Source organism: Chiloscyllium plagiosum, unplaced genomic scaffold (genome assembly GCF_037043375.1).
Source record: "Chiloscyllium plagiosum isolate Xiang-an unplaced genomic scaffold, Cpla_swu_hap1 HiC_scaffold_26, whole genome shotgun sequence".
Classification (NCBI taxonomy): Eukaryota; Metazoa; Chordata; class Chondrichthyes; order Orectolobiformes; family Hemiscylliidae; genus Chiloscyllium; species Chiloscyllium plagiosum.
Genome location: NW_028270164.1, coordinates 31,467,633 through 31,484,696, shown reverse-complemented (window position 1 = coordinate 31,484,696; position 17,064 = coordinate 31,467,633).

The window sequence follows — 17,064 nt, the reverse complement described above, 5'->3', positions numbered from 1 at the left end:
ACAATGAGAAGTTTACAAGTTGCTGCTGATGGTGTTCTGCTGAGGTACAAAGGTACCTAGGTACTGATTGAGCATAAATTCTAGAAAAAAGAATTAAAAATAAATTCGGCAATAGCCAATCTTCTAAAATAAAAGAAGTAATAAATTAGAAATATAAGCAAATACAAAATTCAGAATAATAGTCATTACCTAAAGCTAATCTTCTGCTTTTCTGCTGTACACTTGCATATTATTTTCATCCAAATAACCATCCACTCCTCTCATCCTTGAATTGAACCTGCCTCTACCACACTTCTAAGCAGTGAACTTCATACCCATTCGTGCTACTGAAAGAATGAAAATGTCTTTCCTCATTTTTCCTTTGTTGCTTTGGAAGATCACTTTAAATCTATGGCTTCTTGTTTGTTTTAAGAGCAGGGATGGCTTTTCCTCTTCTACTCTACCTATCTCACTCGTGATTTTGAAAACCTCTTTAAATCTCTTAGTCATCTCTCCAAGGAGAACAGTCCCAACTTCTTCAATTATCTTCATAACTAGAATGCCTCATACCTTGAACCGTTCTTGCGAACCACTGTTGCGAACCACTACATTTTCTCCAATTTGTTCATATCCTACTTATGATGTGATGCTCTGATACCCTGCACTCCAGCTGAAGTCTAACATGTCTTAAACAAGTTCAATATCACCTCCTTGATCTTGTGCATTCTGCCTAGATTAATAAAGCTGAGAATTCTGTATGTTTTGCTTACTGCCCTTTCTACCTGTCCTGCCACTTGCAATGATCTGTGCACAAATATACTTAGGTACTTTGCACATTTGAATTGTGCTTATTTTATATTGTCCTACCATGCTTTGCCTACCAAAATGCATCACCTCACAGCTCTGCATTCAGACTAATCTGTCATAGTCATAGTGTACAGCACAGAAACAGATCCTTCGGTCTAACTCGTCCATGCTGACCAGATATCCCAACCCAATCTAGTCCCACTTGCCAGCACCCAGCCTATATCCCTCTAAACCTTTCCTATTCATATACCCATCCAGATGCCTTTTAAATGTCGCAATTGTACCAGCCTTCGCACCTTCTGGCAGCTCATTCCATACATGCATCGCCCTCTGCATGAAAACGTTGCCCCTTAGGTCTCTTTTATATCTTTCCCCTCTCACCCTAAACCTATGCCCTCTAGTTCTGCACTCCTCTACCCCAGGGAAAAGACCTTGTCCGTTCATCCTATCCATGCCCCTCATGATTTTATAAACCTCTATGAGGTCGACCCTCGGACTCCGCTCCAGGGAAAACAGCCCCAACCTGTTCAACCTCTCCCTATAGGTAAGATCCTCCAACCCTGGCAATGTCCTTTTAAATATTCTTTGAATCATTTCACGTTTCTCAACATCCTTCTAATAGGAAGGAGACCAGAATTGCATGCAATATTTCAAGTGTCCTAACCAATGTCCTGTACAGCCACAACATGACCTCCCAACTCCTGTACGCAATACGTTGACCGATAAAGGAAAGCATACCAAATGTCCCCTTCACTATCCTATCCACCTGTGACTCTACTTTCAAGGAACAATGGACCTGCACTCCAAGGTCTCTGTTCAGCAATACTTCCTAGGACCTAACCCTTAAGTACTGCTAAAATTTGCTTTCCCAAAATACAACACTTTGCATTTATCTAAATTAAATTCAATCTACCACTCCTCAACTCAATAAGATCCTGTTGTAATCTGAGGTAATCTCCTTCGCTGTCCGTGACACCTCCAAGTTTGGTATTAATTGCAAACTTGCTAACTATACCTCCAGCGTTCATATCCAAATCATTTTATATAAATGACGAAAATTGTGGACCTAGCACCAATCCTTGTGGCACTCCACTGGTCACAGGCCTCCAGTCTGAAGAGCAACCCTCCATCACCACCCTCTGTCTTCTACCTTCGAGCCAGTTCTGTATCCAAGTGACTAGTTTACCTGTATTCCATGAGATCTAACTTTACTAACCAGTCTCCCATGGGAAACCTTGTCAAACACCTTACTGAAATCCGTATAGATCACGTCCACCTCTCTGCCCCCATCAATCCTCTTTGTTACTTCAAATAGCTCAATCATGTTCGTGAGACATGATTTCCCATGCAGAGAGCCATGTTGACTATCTCTAATCAGACCTTGCCTTTCCAAATGCATGTAACTCCTATCCTTCAGGATTTCCCTCCAACAATCTGCCCATCACTGACATCAGGCTCACCGGTCTCTAGTTCCCTGGCTTGTCCTTACCACTTTCATAAATAGTGGTACCACGTTAGCCAACTCTCCAGTCTTCCGGCCCCTCACCTGTGACTATCGATGATACAAATATCTCAGCAAGGGGCCCACCAATCACTCCCCTAGCTTCCCACAGAGTTCTGGGGTACACCTGATCAGGCCCTGGGGATTTATTCACCTTTGTGTTTCAAGACGCCCAGCTCTTCCTCTTCTATAATATGGACATTTTTCAAGATGTCACCATCTATTTACCCACATTCCATGTTCTTTTCCATAGTAAACACTGATGCAAAATACTCATTTAGTATTTCCCTCATCTCCTGCGGTTCTACACAAAGGCTGCCTTGCTGATCTTTGAGGGTCCTATTCTCTCCCTAGTTACCCTTTTGCCCTTAAATGTATTTGTGAAAACCCTATGGATTCGTCTTCACCCTATTTGCCAAAGATATTTCGTGTCCCCTTTTTGCCCTCCTGATTTCCTTCTTAAGTATACTCCTACTGCCTTTACAGTCAGAGTCACAGTCAAAGAGATGTACAGCACGGAAACAGACCTTTCGGTCCAACTCATCCATGCCGACCAGATATCCCAACCCAATCTAGTCCATCTGTCAGCATCCGGCCCATATCCCTCCAAACCCTTCCTATTCATATACCCATCCTGATGCCTTTTAAATATTGCAGTTGTACTAACCTCCACCACTTCCTCTGGCAGTGCATTCCACACACGAACCACCCTCTGCGTGAAAAAGTTGCCTCTTAGGTCTCTTTTATATCTTCCCCCACACCCTAAGTACTCTTCTAAGGATTCAATCAATCTATCCTGTCGATATCTGACATATGCTTCCTTCTGTTTCTGAACCATAGCCTCAAGTTCTCTACTCATCCAGCATTCCCTACACCTATCAGGCTTTCCTTTCACCCTGATATGAATATACTTTCTCTGGACTCTCATCTCATTTTTGAAGGCTTTCCATTTCTCAGCCATCCCTTTACCTGCGAACATCTGTACCCAATCAGCTTTTGAAAGTTCTTGCCTCATGCCATCAAAATTAGCCTTCCTCCTGTTTAGAGTTTTGCACCTCTAGTAGGTACATCCACATACTGAATCAGAAGGTTTACTTGTACACACTTAACAAATTCCTCTCTGTCTAAACCCTTAACACTATGGAACTCCCAGTCTGTTTGGAAAGTTAAAATCCTCTACCATAACCACCCTATTATTCTTACAGATAACTGAAATCTTACAAATTTATTTCCTGCTGACGATTAGGGGATCGGTAATACAATCCCAATAAGGTGATCATCCCTTTATTTCTCAGTTCCACCCAAATAAGTTGCCTCAATGTATTTCTGGGAATGACCTCCCTTAGTATAGCTGTAATGCTATCCCTTATCAAAAATGACACTCCCTCTCCTCTCATGCCTCCCTTTCCATCCTTCCTGTATATTTGTATCTGGAACGTTAAGCTGCCAGTCCTGTCCATCCCTGAGCCATGTTTATGTAATTGCTATGATATCCCAGTCCCATGTTCCTAACCATACAGTGAGTTCTTCTGCCTTACCTGTCAGGCCTCTTGCTTTGAAATAAATGCAGTTCAATTTATCAGTCCTATCTTGTTCTCTGCTTGTCCCTGCCTGCCCTGACTGCTTGACTTGCTTCTTTTCTCAACTGTACCAGCCTCAGATTGATCTCTTTCCTCACCATCTCCCTCGGTCCACCGCCATCCAAACACCACACATTCCTACCCATGCTACTCGTTTAAATCCTTCCAAGCAGCTCTAGCAAATCTCCCTGCCAGTATGTTAATCCCCTTCTAATTCAGTTGCAATCCATCCTTCCTGTTCAGGTCATTTCGACCTCAGAAGAGATTCCTATGATCCAAAAATGTGAATCCTTCTGCCATACGCCAGCTTCTCAGCCATGCATTCATCTGCTCTATCCTATTCCTACCCTTACTAGCTCGTAGCACCAGGAGTAATCCAGATATTACTACCCTCGAGAACTTCCTTTTTAAATTCCTGCCTAACTTTCTATATTCTCCCTTCAGAATCTCATCCTATTCCTTTCCTATGTTATTGGTTCCAATGAGTACAATGACTTCCTGCTGGACCCTCTTCTTTCTTGAGGCTATTCTGCACCCTCTGAGATATCCATGATCCTGGCACCAGGGACGCAACACACCTGATTTTTCGCTGCTGGCCACAGAAACGTCTGTCTCGGACGAGAGAGTCCCCTCACACAATTGATTGCTTGGAATCCAACAGACCCCTCATTACATTCGAGCCTGCATTGATACCAGAAACTTGGCTGTTCATGTTGCATTCTTCTGAGAATTCATCACCCCCTACATTTTCCAAAACAGCATACTTGTTTGCAGTGGGGATAGCCACAGAGGACTTCTTCTGTACCTTGCTACCTTTCTTACCTTTCCTGGAGTTAACCCATCTATACGACTGTATCTGCGGTTTTTCTCCCTTCCGATAACTGCCATCCATCACACTCCCTCGCTCTTGTACATTCCTCATTTACGTTAACTGTCCATCCAACCAATCCATTCGATCTGATAGGATTCTCAACAAATGGCATTTATTGCAGATATAATTCTCAGTAACACACAAACTCTCCCTAAACTTGCACATTTGACAGGAAGAGCATATCACTCTACTAAAGGCCATTTTTGCTGCTTCCAATCTACAGACCCAGAAAATAGCACCATCTTATTCTTCTACAAACACTGTTCCAGGTTAACTTAATTGTTATGACTTAAGAGACCTTTCTCGATAAAACATAATTAATAAGAACCTACTCACTATTGTAGATTTACAGCAAGGCTGAACTTATAAACAGGTAAGTGAATAGTTTTGTGCTGTGACCTCTCCCAATCAGGTTCCTTCAAGATCACTTGTGAATTTCGCTGTTTGTTAAGTTTTCCTAGAAGCACTCTGGTGTCCAGCGATGCATGAATTCAAACTGTCACCTATCTGCCCACTATACCAATTTGCCTCTCACCTCTTGGAGTTAAACACTGATCTGAAAGGTGCAGTTTTCCCAATTTTTCACTCTATTTCAGTTCAAAGCTGAAGAAAATTAGAAAAGGTATTATTAGAAGGCTGATGTAATATCAAGTTAATATTATTCTCATTATCTGACTGCATCCAGTCTTTTGGATTATAATAAACATTCAACAACATTCTTCGTGCTCTCTGTGTACGCCATCTCTTTGCACTGCAAAGATTTCTGTGGTGTTTAAGCATGAAATTCTTGTTTCAATTCTTCAAAGATGAGCGCTTTTGATCTCTACCATACCAACTTTTGTTTCATACATGAATTGTTGGTTAACTTTCTTGGCCTCACATAATGAACATATGAATCAAGAGGAGGCCATGGAGCCATGAAAGTCTGCTTCACCATTGAATAAGATCATGGTTGATCTGATCGCAACTCCATATTTCCACTTAAGCATTCCTTCTTCCAAACCTGTCACCCCCTTGCTTAACAATAATTTACCCATCACTGACAAAAGCTTGTCAGACTCTGTCCATTACCTTTTAAGGAATAGAACTTCTGTAAGAATGAAACTTGCCACCCACTGAGGAGGGAGGGGGGGGGGGAGGGCAAAAGCCTCATCCCCTGTCTTAAAAAAGGTGACCCCCTTCATTTTTAAGTTGTGAGCCTAATTCTCCATTCTCTCATGAATGGAAATATCCTGTCTGCATCTACTCAGTCAAATCCCCTCAGGATCCTGCAAAATTCAAACACATTATGATCACTGCTGCCTTTGTTGTGAGATAATTCATTAATTCTATCTTGTTGTACGATACTAGATGTAGGAGAGCCCATTTTCTGATGCACTGTTTTAAGAAACTATCCTTAATATATTCTGGGAACTCCATATAATCTCCCATCATTATTGTTATATCTTTCTGATGAACTCACATCATTTCTTTAATTAAATTCCTGTTTGTGTTAGTGAGCAGGGACCCTGGAGTTTCACTGGAAGATTGTGCTGGTAAATATTGAAGGCCATTAGCCTGCTTTTGGTTCAAGTAATCAAGAGTTAATGTTATCTAAGAAAACCCAGAAAATAAAGATTTTGGGAAGCTTGGAGGAGACGTGGCTATGGTCAGAAGTAAATGTAGTTTCTCTCCTTAAAAAAAATGAGTATCTAGAAAAGTTCAAAGAAAGTAGAAAAGTCTAGTTTGTGCCAATTTGCAGACCGTGTTTTTGATTAGAAATTCATGGATTATTAGAAGTTGAGGAATTCTAACTTGCAAATTTGAGAGTATTCATGTAAGATTTCTTCACATTTCATGGGAAAGAACTAAGAATCTGAGTTTAAAGATTTTGTATAGAATACTAATTTAGATATAGAAATTTAGATTTAAATCACTGCAAACTGATTACGTTGGGGAATAGATTTGAAACTTTGTTTTGCCATATAGTTTAAGATTTCTTTCCTCACTTCTATATCTAGATAACTTGATTGTCTTTGCTTTTTGTGTAATAAGCTTTTATTAAAGAAACTAGGCATGTGTTACTGTTTCAGTGAACAACCATGCTAACTAACTTGTGCTGTTGTACCATCAGTTGGGATCATAACAAATAGTTTTTCAGTTTTTGAGGGATTTGCATCTCTTAACTAACAGGTAAATAATGTTGAACATAATACAGGAGCATTGTGGTGATGTTCGTTACACTGCTTGAATTTTCAAGATGGCATTGACTGTTGCTAAGCGAGTTATTTGAAGTCTTTATATAAAACTGAACCGACAAGGTGAGCTGATAAATTGAGTAGAAATAAAAGCAGGATCTTGTAAGGAGGAAATATGAAAGTGATTATCCAGCATTTGGAATAAGAAAAACAGAAATCTGAAATTGGGCTATCACAGCTAGAATTAATAAAGACAGTTAGAACTGAATCAAGAAAAAACTTGAAAGAAAATGAAAGAAGAACAATTGAAAGGTAGAAAATGCAATGCAAGTTAAAATAGGAAAATTAGACAGTCGATGTTAGGCAGAGAAGAGATAAGATTAAGGAAAGAACGATGAGCTAATGGCATGGTGGATGATTCTAATTCCAATTAGGGGTTGATTTAGCTTAAAAATCGTCTTTTCAGTTTATTGAAGGTGGAGCTGAAAGATATTACACCTCTTTTGAAAAGGTAGCTGGACATAGTTGCCAAAAAGAATTTTTGATCTCAATGTTACTGTGTGTTTTGACATGTCCAGCTATTGCTGCTTGCACACATTTATCAGAAGACAGATTTCCAAATGTTGCAAAGGAAAAAAATACTGTTTGCTGGTGAGCTTGTCTCTGAAGCTTCTCAATTAAAATTTGGAACTACAAAAGAGAAACCTGATTTAACATTTGTAAAATGTACAATATAAAAATAAATGCTATTGGGTCAGTTGTTTAATCACAACGTTAGAGAAACGTTTTGAGAATGCAAGTGAAATTCTGATTATGGAAAAGTTCAGAAATAGGCTTTCTGTAAAATTGAGGGGGTGGGGGGGTAGTGTTTTGATAAGTGTCAAGTATCAAACATTTACAAAGCTGCTGTTCAGATACCTAAAATATCTTACACAAACATTTTCTGGTTGCAAGATGGTCATATGGGAATCCGCAAGGAAATTGGAAGAATAGAAAATTTGTGGATGCAGAGATGTACTAGTTTTAGGGAACAAAATAATGAAGAGCAAAGTAATAAAGTAGAAAGTGAAGTAGTAGGTGCAAATAAATTAAGATACTTCCATTTAATAATATATCACAGCCAACTTCGAAGTTAAATGGCTGACTGTTTACAGCAATAGGAATGTATTTTCATTTTTTTAAATTACGGACTGAAATGAGAAAACTGCTTTAAAAGAGTGTTTGAAAGAGTAGCTGCAGTTTTGAAAAGCAAGCTAACACCCATTGCCAGCATTGTATAAACAATTGTTTGAAAATGCAGTAATTGAAGTTGGGTTGAAGACTATTTGAAGCCAAAGTGGAGTACAGATGTAGCTTTTGCTAGAAATAAAATGTTAATTAGTCTATGGAATAGTGACTGGTTATCAATGACAGAAGCACTTCTTGCCTGGCAACTACTATTGGGTAACTAAACAGCTTGAAGATGGGAACAAGTTAGTGGGAGTATAAGTGAACAGTTCTTCCCCAGCTTAAGAGTGTTTCTCTGTTCTCTGCAGTCAAGACTATAAACCTGAAGAAAACCAGCTTATTTTTGCTCCAATACATTTTGTAAGCTATGGCTTTTAGCTGATAAATCAGATACTTTTTGAGTGAACCAGGTATGTTGTGTTTCTTACCCAAGCAGTGAAAGTATCTGGAGAAAGGTGATTGAAGCAGCATGCTGGCTGGCAAAAGAATCAAAAAGATAATCTCAGCCACAGAATCAAAGACTACTGAATTGTCTCTCCAATATTTTCCCCATCTGTCCAAAACCTATTTTATCCTGTCAGTATGTCTATGAGTGGGCGTTTAGAAGAGGATTATAATTTTTATTATATATAGTGCTTTATATCTGTTTACCTATAGCTAGAAGCTAACTACAGCTAATCAAATTCTTGTTAAGTATAGAAACTTGATCTATGCTTTCGATCGACCTAGGTCTGAAAGTCAGGTAAGTTGGGGAACTTCATGTATTTTTAAAATTGTTCAGCCTTTGTGACAAATGTCTGAATAGTAGGACTCGATTTCTAGCGTGCTACCCAAAGTGAGTTTGTAGCAGAAAGGCTAGATCACAAGATGTTTTGAATGTTTTGGCTCAAAAGTAGAAGTATTTTCTTCTACATCAAATTAGAGGTAAACCAATAAAAATATTGAGAGGCGCTAGAGTAAATGAGTCTCTGATTGTGATTAGTGATACATTTATCTTCCAGAGAAGTTTGTGAAGGAAAACCAATTAATTGGTGGTATGCATGGATGTAACAAGTCAGTCCCCTTACACTGAGTCGAAATAAAGAGTGATTTAATAAATGGAAATGAAGTTAGAATAGTAAAACACCAGAAGATATTACCTGCTATTAATGCAATGACATGCATTTTGCATGAAAAATGCACCAACAAAGTTCCACTCATGAACGAGTAAAGTAATTGAGGGACCATATAACTGTGTGGTTTGCATCAGTGACATGGTTGTGTTCAGTCAAACCTTGAAAGAACATTATACCACTTGATCAAACTGTCTGATGATATAAAGTCACTGTGGTTATCCACCTGGCTAAAAGTGAATTTGCCAAAGATTCTCAAGTGCAAATTTTGCAATATATTGACGTAAGTGGGTTTGATTCAAACGACTTCACTGTATGGATGTTTTGATAAATCTGTTTTTAAAAACGCATGAACTTTTAATGCATACAAGAATGCCTCTCACAACATCAAAGCTGTGCTGGCAACAACGTTGATTTAGCCGCACTGCATTATGAGAAACCTTTTAAACTGGCTGTCGATGCCAGTGAGTTTACTGGAGGTCCTTTTCATTACAAAACTACTAAATCGGGTTTTATTGCCTGGCAGTTATGTTTTGACAAAGTTGTATGCATGTGACAGAAATATTTGACGGTGAAGAAAGAGACGTTGAGGCTTGTGTAGGCTTTACATCAATTTGGTATCTACATCAATGCTGGGGGAATTTATTTACCTGAACTGCAGTTTTTTGATGTCTTTGGAGAAATTTTGGAAAAAAGAACATAATTCTAGAGTTTAATCCTCCAGTAATACAATTTAAAATTTATTCACATGTCTATAAACAAAACAATATTATATCTGATATTTTATCAGAATCACATATGAAGGAAACTGAAATATAATTCAAATGGACATATGTAACATGTCTGCTGTGAAAGTCATATTGATACTGTTAATTAACATAGAAACGTTAAAAATAATTATTGTTATGGGGAATTAAAATTCCTCTTTGGAGGTGGTGTGATGAGAGGTGTGCGCTATTATGTATGTTAATATCAGTTTAGAATTTGGATTTTTGAAATAGTAACATATAGGTGGATTACTTTTATGAAGACTTTTGTTTTGAATATAATAATTAGGAGGCAGCCCTTCCAGAATAGTGTCCAAATCCAGTATGTGTCAGAAGGCAGGGACCCAAAACTTAATGTAAGATCGTTATTACTATGACAGGTGAGGGTATTCATTGAAGACAATTCACTTGTTTACTTCAGGATAATCAAGGATTGATTTGGCTTAGAAAAGCAAAAAGATTGAAAACTTTTGAGCAGTTTGGGTCAGAAGTAAATAATATTTCTTCCTTAGAAAGAAATATAGGATAATTCATGGAAAACACATATAGCTCACTATAAGTACAGAGGAACCTTGATTATCCGAATATCAATTATCCAAATTTCAGATTATCAGAAGAAGATCTCAAGGTCCCGATTAAAAACATTGCATCAAAGAGTTGTTACTAACACTGATCGCATCTTTTGTTTACAATGTTTAAAAATGAATTCGGCTTACTGAAATGCTGCCGAGAACGGTCCCGGACATCGAAGGGAGCTTAGGCACCGTCTCCAAATGACTGACCTCCCACCCCCTCCCTCTCTCCCCACACTTTCCCTGGAGATCTACACAGGGGTGTACCCTAAACCTCCCTTCCCCAGATCATCTCTCCAACATTGTCCTGTACAGTGTAAAGGTGGAACTTATCAAAAAGTTGTGTGTGGCTGTGTGTGTGTGCTTTTTTGAGACTCAACCCCATACCTCCAAAGGCAGCAGCAGCCTTGCTGTTGGTATCCTGTCTGGCTGACTTTGGGGGGGTGAGTCTCAAAATAGTGCGCGCACACACACACAGTCACACAAATAACTTTTTACTATAACTTTTTGACAGCCTGTGGCGTGGAGCGGATGGGGGGGGGGGCTGCGGGGGCTGGAGCAAGGCAGGCAGAGCGAAGAAAGAGGAATCCTTAGAGTCCCAGAGGAGAGGCATTGAATCAGTTATCCGAATAATCAATTATCTGAACAAAATACTGTTCACCCCTCTCATTCAGATAGTTGAGGTTCCTCTGTATATTTAGTTGGTGAAATTTCCAAACTAGGAGTGATTGTTTAGACATCTGCAAGTCAATAAAAGCTGAGAATAAGTATTCATTTTCAGTGAACTGGGGAGAATTATTTAATTTGAATTTAGAGTTGAGGTAGAGGAGTAATTTCTCTGGATTTGAGTCTTTCTAATGGATGTGTTTTTTTTTAAGCTGCAAAAATGCTTCTCTTCAGACCCTCCTATGTTCTCACTGTGTTCAAATCACTTGCAAAATTTAATACTCTTAACTGACTTTTTTTCCCTAAGACTGCAAAACTGTAAGAAATCAAAACAGAAACTGCTGGAGAAACTCAGCAGGTCCCGCAGCATCTGTGAAAAGAGAAACAGATTAAATATTTTGAGTTCAATAGCAGTCTTCCAACTCATCAGATTGTAGGATTTAATTCCCTTACTCCTCCCTGTCTCCTGCAGTCTTTGGGGTTTTCTTAATGTCAAACCTAATGTCATGTTATTATCAACGCCTGTATTACTGCATCTTCTCTTACATATTTCCAGAATTTTGTTTTTAAGTCAGCTTTGAGCATTTGGTGTCTTCCCTCTTTGCAGCTTTGATTGTTAACTGTGTTTAAACTCCCAAATAGTTCACAGGTTTACTACTATTGTTACTTCCATTATTACTGAAAACCATTAGCTAATTCATTTGTTTTAGAAGTACAATAGCATTTCAAAGAAAACACTTAAAATCCTTAAGAGCTTTAACATGTGAAATCTTGCACAGTTAGGCATATCATTTAAACATTCCCTTGGATTACACTTGATTTTGATTGTATCTTTTTGGTTGTGAAGAATTTGCAGATTACAGATTAACATCTGCGTTTTAACTCTTGAGATTGTTCATTGGTGTGACCTATTCATGATTGCAAAGTACTTTTAAAAGTTAATCTGTTTGTAAATGTTATGTGAAGATTTTTTTTGCAAACATGAATATAGATATGAGATCAAGAAATTGTTTCTTAAAGTAATTTATTCGAGACCTTAAATAGGGGAGCAGAATTAGGCCATTCGGCCAATTGATTACGCTCTCCCATTCGATCATGGCTGATGTATTTCTCAACCCCTTTTTCTTGCCTTCTCCCTGTCATCTTGATCCCCTTACCAATCAAGAACCTATCTATGTCTGACTTAAATACACTCAATGACTTGGTCTCTGCAGCAATGAGTTCCAAAACTTAACTGTCTCTGACTGAAGAAATTCCTCTCGTTTTCAGTTCTAAAGTGTTTCCTTTAACTCTGAGACTGCTACTAGTGGAGACATCATCTCCTTGTCCATTCTCTCCATGCCTCTCAGTATCTGTAAGTTTCAATCAGATTCCCCCTCATCCTTCTAAACTCCAAATACAGACCCAGACTCCTCATCTGCTCCTCATATGACAAGCCCTTCATCCCCAGGATCACTCTTATAAACTTCATCTGGACTCCCTTAAATGCCAGCATGCCACTCCTTAGATATGGGGCCCAAAACTGTTCACAATATTCTAAATACAGTCTGACCAGAGCCTTATACAGACTCAGCAGTACATCTGTGCCAGCCCTCTTGAAATGTATGCTGCTGACTGAACCTGCATGTTAACCTAAAGACAATCTCGAACTAGGGCGCCTGAGTCTCTCTGTGCTTCAGATTTCTGAAGTCTTTCCCCATTTAGAAAATAGTCTGTGCCTCTATTCCTACCAAAGTACATAACTTCACACTTGCCCATGTTCTATTCTGTCTGCCACTTTTTCACTGATGCACCAGTTTGTCCAAGTCCTTCTGCAGCTTCCCCATTTCCAAACATTACCTAACCTTCCATCTATCTTTGTGCCTGCAGTGTTAGCAACAAACCCCTCAGTTAGAGTCATAGAGATGTGCAGCACAGAAACAGACCCGTCAGTCCAACTTGTCCACACCAACCAAAAGTCCTAACCTAATCTAGTCCCATTTGCCAGCACTTGGCCCATACCCCTCTAAACCCTTGCTATTCATAATACCCATCCAGATGCCTTTTAAGTGCTGTAATTGTACCAGCCTCCAACATTTCTTCTGGCAGCTCATTCCATACATGCTCCATCTTCTGTGTGAAAAAGTTGCACCTTAGGTCCCATTTATACCTTTCCCCTCTCACCCTAAACCTATGCCCTCTTGATCTGGACTCCCCTACCTCTTAGTCTGTTTATCCTATCCATGTCCCTTATGATTTTATAAACCTCTAAGGTTAGCCCTCAGCCTCTGACACTCCAGGGAAAACAGCTCCAGCCTATTCAGCCTCTCCCTATTGCTCAAATCCTCCAACCCTAGCAACACTTTAGTAAATCTTTTCTGAGCACTTTCAGGTTTCACAATGTCCTTATGATAGGAAGGATTCCAGAATTGTGCACAATATTCCAAAAATGGCCTAAACAATATCCTGTACAGCTGCAACATGACCTCCAAACTCCAATACTCAATGCTCTGACCAATAAAGGAAAGCATACCAAATGCTTTTTTCACTATCCTATCTACCTGCGATTCTACTTTCAAGGAACAATGAACCTGCACTCCAAGGTCGCTTTGTTCAGGAACACTCCCTTGGACCTTACCACTAACTGTATATGTCCTGCTAACATATGCTTTCCCAAAACACAGCAGCTAGCATTTATCTAAATTAAACTCCATCTGCCACTCCTTGGCCCATTGGCCCATCTGATCAAGATCCCGTTATATCCTGAAGTAACCTCCTTCACTGCCCACTACACCTCCCATTTTGGTGTCATCTGCAAAATTACTAACTGTACCTCCTATTTTCACATCCAAATTATTTATATAAATGATGAAAAGTGGACCTTCCACCATCACCCTTCTCCTTCTAACTGTCTTCTACCTTCGAGCCAGTTTTGGAACCAAATGGCTAGTTCTCCCTGTATTCCCTGAGATCTAACTTTGCTGACCAGTCTACCTTGAGGAACCTTGTCAAATGCCTTACTGAAGTCCATATAGATCGCAACTATCACTCTGCCCTCATCAATCCTCTTTGTTTCTTCTTCAAAAAACTCGACAAGTTTGTGAGACATGATTTCCCACACACAAAGCCATGCTGACTATCCCTGGCCTTTCCAAATGCATGCCAACCTATCCCTCAGGATTCCCTCCAACAACTTGCCCACCACCAACGTCAGGCTCACTGGTCTATAGTTCCTTGGCTTTTCCTTACCTTTTTAAAATAGTGGCCACCATGTTGGCCAACCTCCAGCCTTCCAGCACCTCACCTGTGACTATCGATGATACAAATATCTCAGCAATCACTTCCCTAGCTTCCCACAGACTTCTAGGGTATATCTGATCATGTCTTGGGGATTAATCCACCTTTATGCGTGCCAAGTCATCCAGCACCACCACCTGTGTAATATGGACATTTTTCAAGATGTCACCATTTATTTCCCCACATCCTATATCTTCCATCCTTCTCCACAGTAAATACTGATGCAAAATACTTGTTTAGCATCTCCCGCGACGCCACACATAGGCTGCCATGTTGATCTTTGAGGGACCCTATTCTCTCCCTGGTTACCCTTTGGCCCTTAATGTATTTGTGGAATCCCTTTAGATTCTCCTTAACCCTTTTTGCCAAAGCTATCTCATGTTCACTTTTTGCCCACCTGATTTCCCTCTTAAGTATACTCTGCTGCCTTTTATACTCTTCAAAGGATTCACTCGATCTCTCCTGTCTATACTTGACACATGCTTCCTTCTTTTTCTTAACCAAAACCTCAATTTCCCTAGTCATGCAGCATTTTCTACACCTACCATCTTTTCCTTTCACCCTAACAGGAATATACTGATTCTGGACTCTCGTCTCATTTTTGAAGGCTTCCCATTTTCCAGCCATCCCTTTACCTGCAATCATCTGCCGAAAGTTGTTGCCTACTACCGTCGAAATTAGCATTCCTCCATTTTAGAACATCAACTTTTAGATCCAGTCTATCTGTTTCCATCACTATTTTAAAACTTACAGAATTCTGGTCACTGGCCCTAAAGTGCTTCCCCACCTGCCCTGCCTTATTTCCCATGAGTAGGTCAAGGTTTATACCTTCTCTTGTAGATACATCCACATACTGAATCAGTATGTAAACGCTTAACAAATTTCTCCCCACCTAATGCATTAACACTATGGCAGTTCCAGTCAATGTTTGGGAAGTTAAAATCCCCGACCATAACCATCCTGTTATTCTTATAGATAACTGAAATCTCCTGACAAATTTGTTTCCCAATTTCCAGCTGACTATTACGAGATCTATAATACAATCCCAATAAGGTGATCATTCCTTTCTTATTTCTCAGTTCCACTCAAATAACTTCCCTGGATGTATTCCAGGAATATCCTCCCTGAGCATTAAGCTGTCAGTCCTGTCCATCCCTGAGCCGCATTTCTCTAATTGCTATGATATCCCAGTCCCACGTTCTTAACCATGACCTGAGTTCATCTGCCTTCCCTGTTAGGTCTCTTGCATTGAAGTAAATGCAGTTTAGTTTATCAGTCCTACCTTGTTCCTTCGTCCAGATTGTTAATCTATAATGTGTATAGTTAGGCTTCTAACACAGATCCCTGCAAAAGTACTCTAGTCACCAGCTGCCATCCTGAAAGTGTCCTCTTTATCACTACTCTCTCACAACATGCTGGTATGTTGCCCCTAACACTGTTAACTTAGCAGCAATCTGTGTGACATTTCATCAAAGGCCTTTCAGAAATCTAAATACATTACATCCAGTGTCTCTCCTTTGTCTAACTTGCTTATTACCTCATCAAAGAATTCTAACAGATTTGTCAGGCATGAGCTCCCCTTGACAAAGCCATGCTGCCTCAGCCTCATTTTACCATGCAATTCCAAGTACTTCTCAATCTCATCCTGAAAAATAATACCAACAATTGAGGTCAGATTAATTGGCCTATAGTTTCCTGTCTTCTGCCTCCCTCCTTTCTTGAACAGGGGTGTAATATTAGCCATTTTCCAGTTCTCTGGGACTCTCCCTGACTCCACTGATTCCTGAAAGATCACCAGCAATCCCTCACAATCTCCTCTATCTCCTTCAGAACTCTAGGGTGTGGGTGGTTTATCCACTTTCAGATCTTTAAGCTTCCGCAGCACTTTCTCCATAGTGATGGCCACTACACTCACCTGTGCCCCTTGACTCTCTTGAAGTTCTTGGTGTCTTCCACCATGAAAACTTATGCAAAGTACCTCTTCCATTCCTCCACATTTCTTTGTTCCTTATTACTACTACTCCAGCCTAATTCTCCAGCGGTCCAACATCCACTCTCCCCCCTCTCTTACCTTTTAGATACCTAAAATTTCTTATTTTATATTTCTATTTAGCTTACTCTGATATTTCTTCATCTCCCCAAATGCATTTCTGGTTATCCTAAAAAGTGGTTCCCCCAAAGCTTCACCACATCGTATGTGTTTTCATTTGCTTTTAAGCTTTCTGTGAATTCTCTTGTCAGCTATGGTTGCTTCATCCTCCCCCTTAGTATTTTTCTCCTTCCTTGGGATGAATTTCTGCTGTGTTTCCTGAATTACTCACAGAACCTCCCCCCCCCCCCCCATTGCTGCTCCACGCATCTTCCCTACCAGACTCCGGCCAGCTCCTTCCTTATGTCTTTGTAGTTGCCTTTACTCATTTATAATACTGTTGCATCTGATTCAAGCTTTTCACCCTCAAACTGCAGGGTGAGTTCTGTCATATCATGATCACTGTCCACTTGGGATTTCTCCAACTTAAGCTTCTGAAT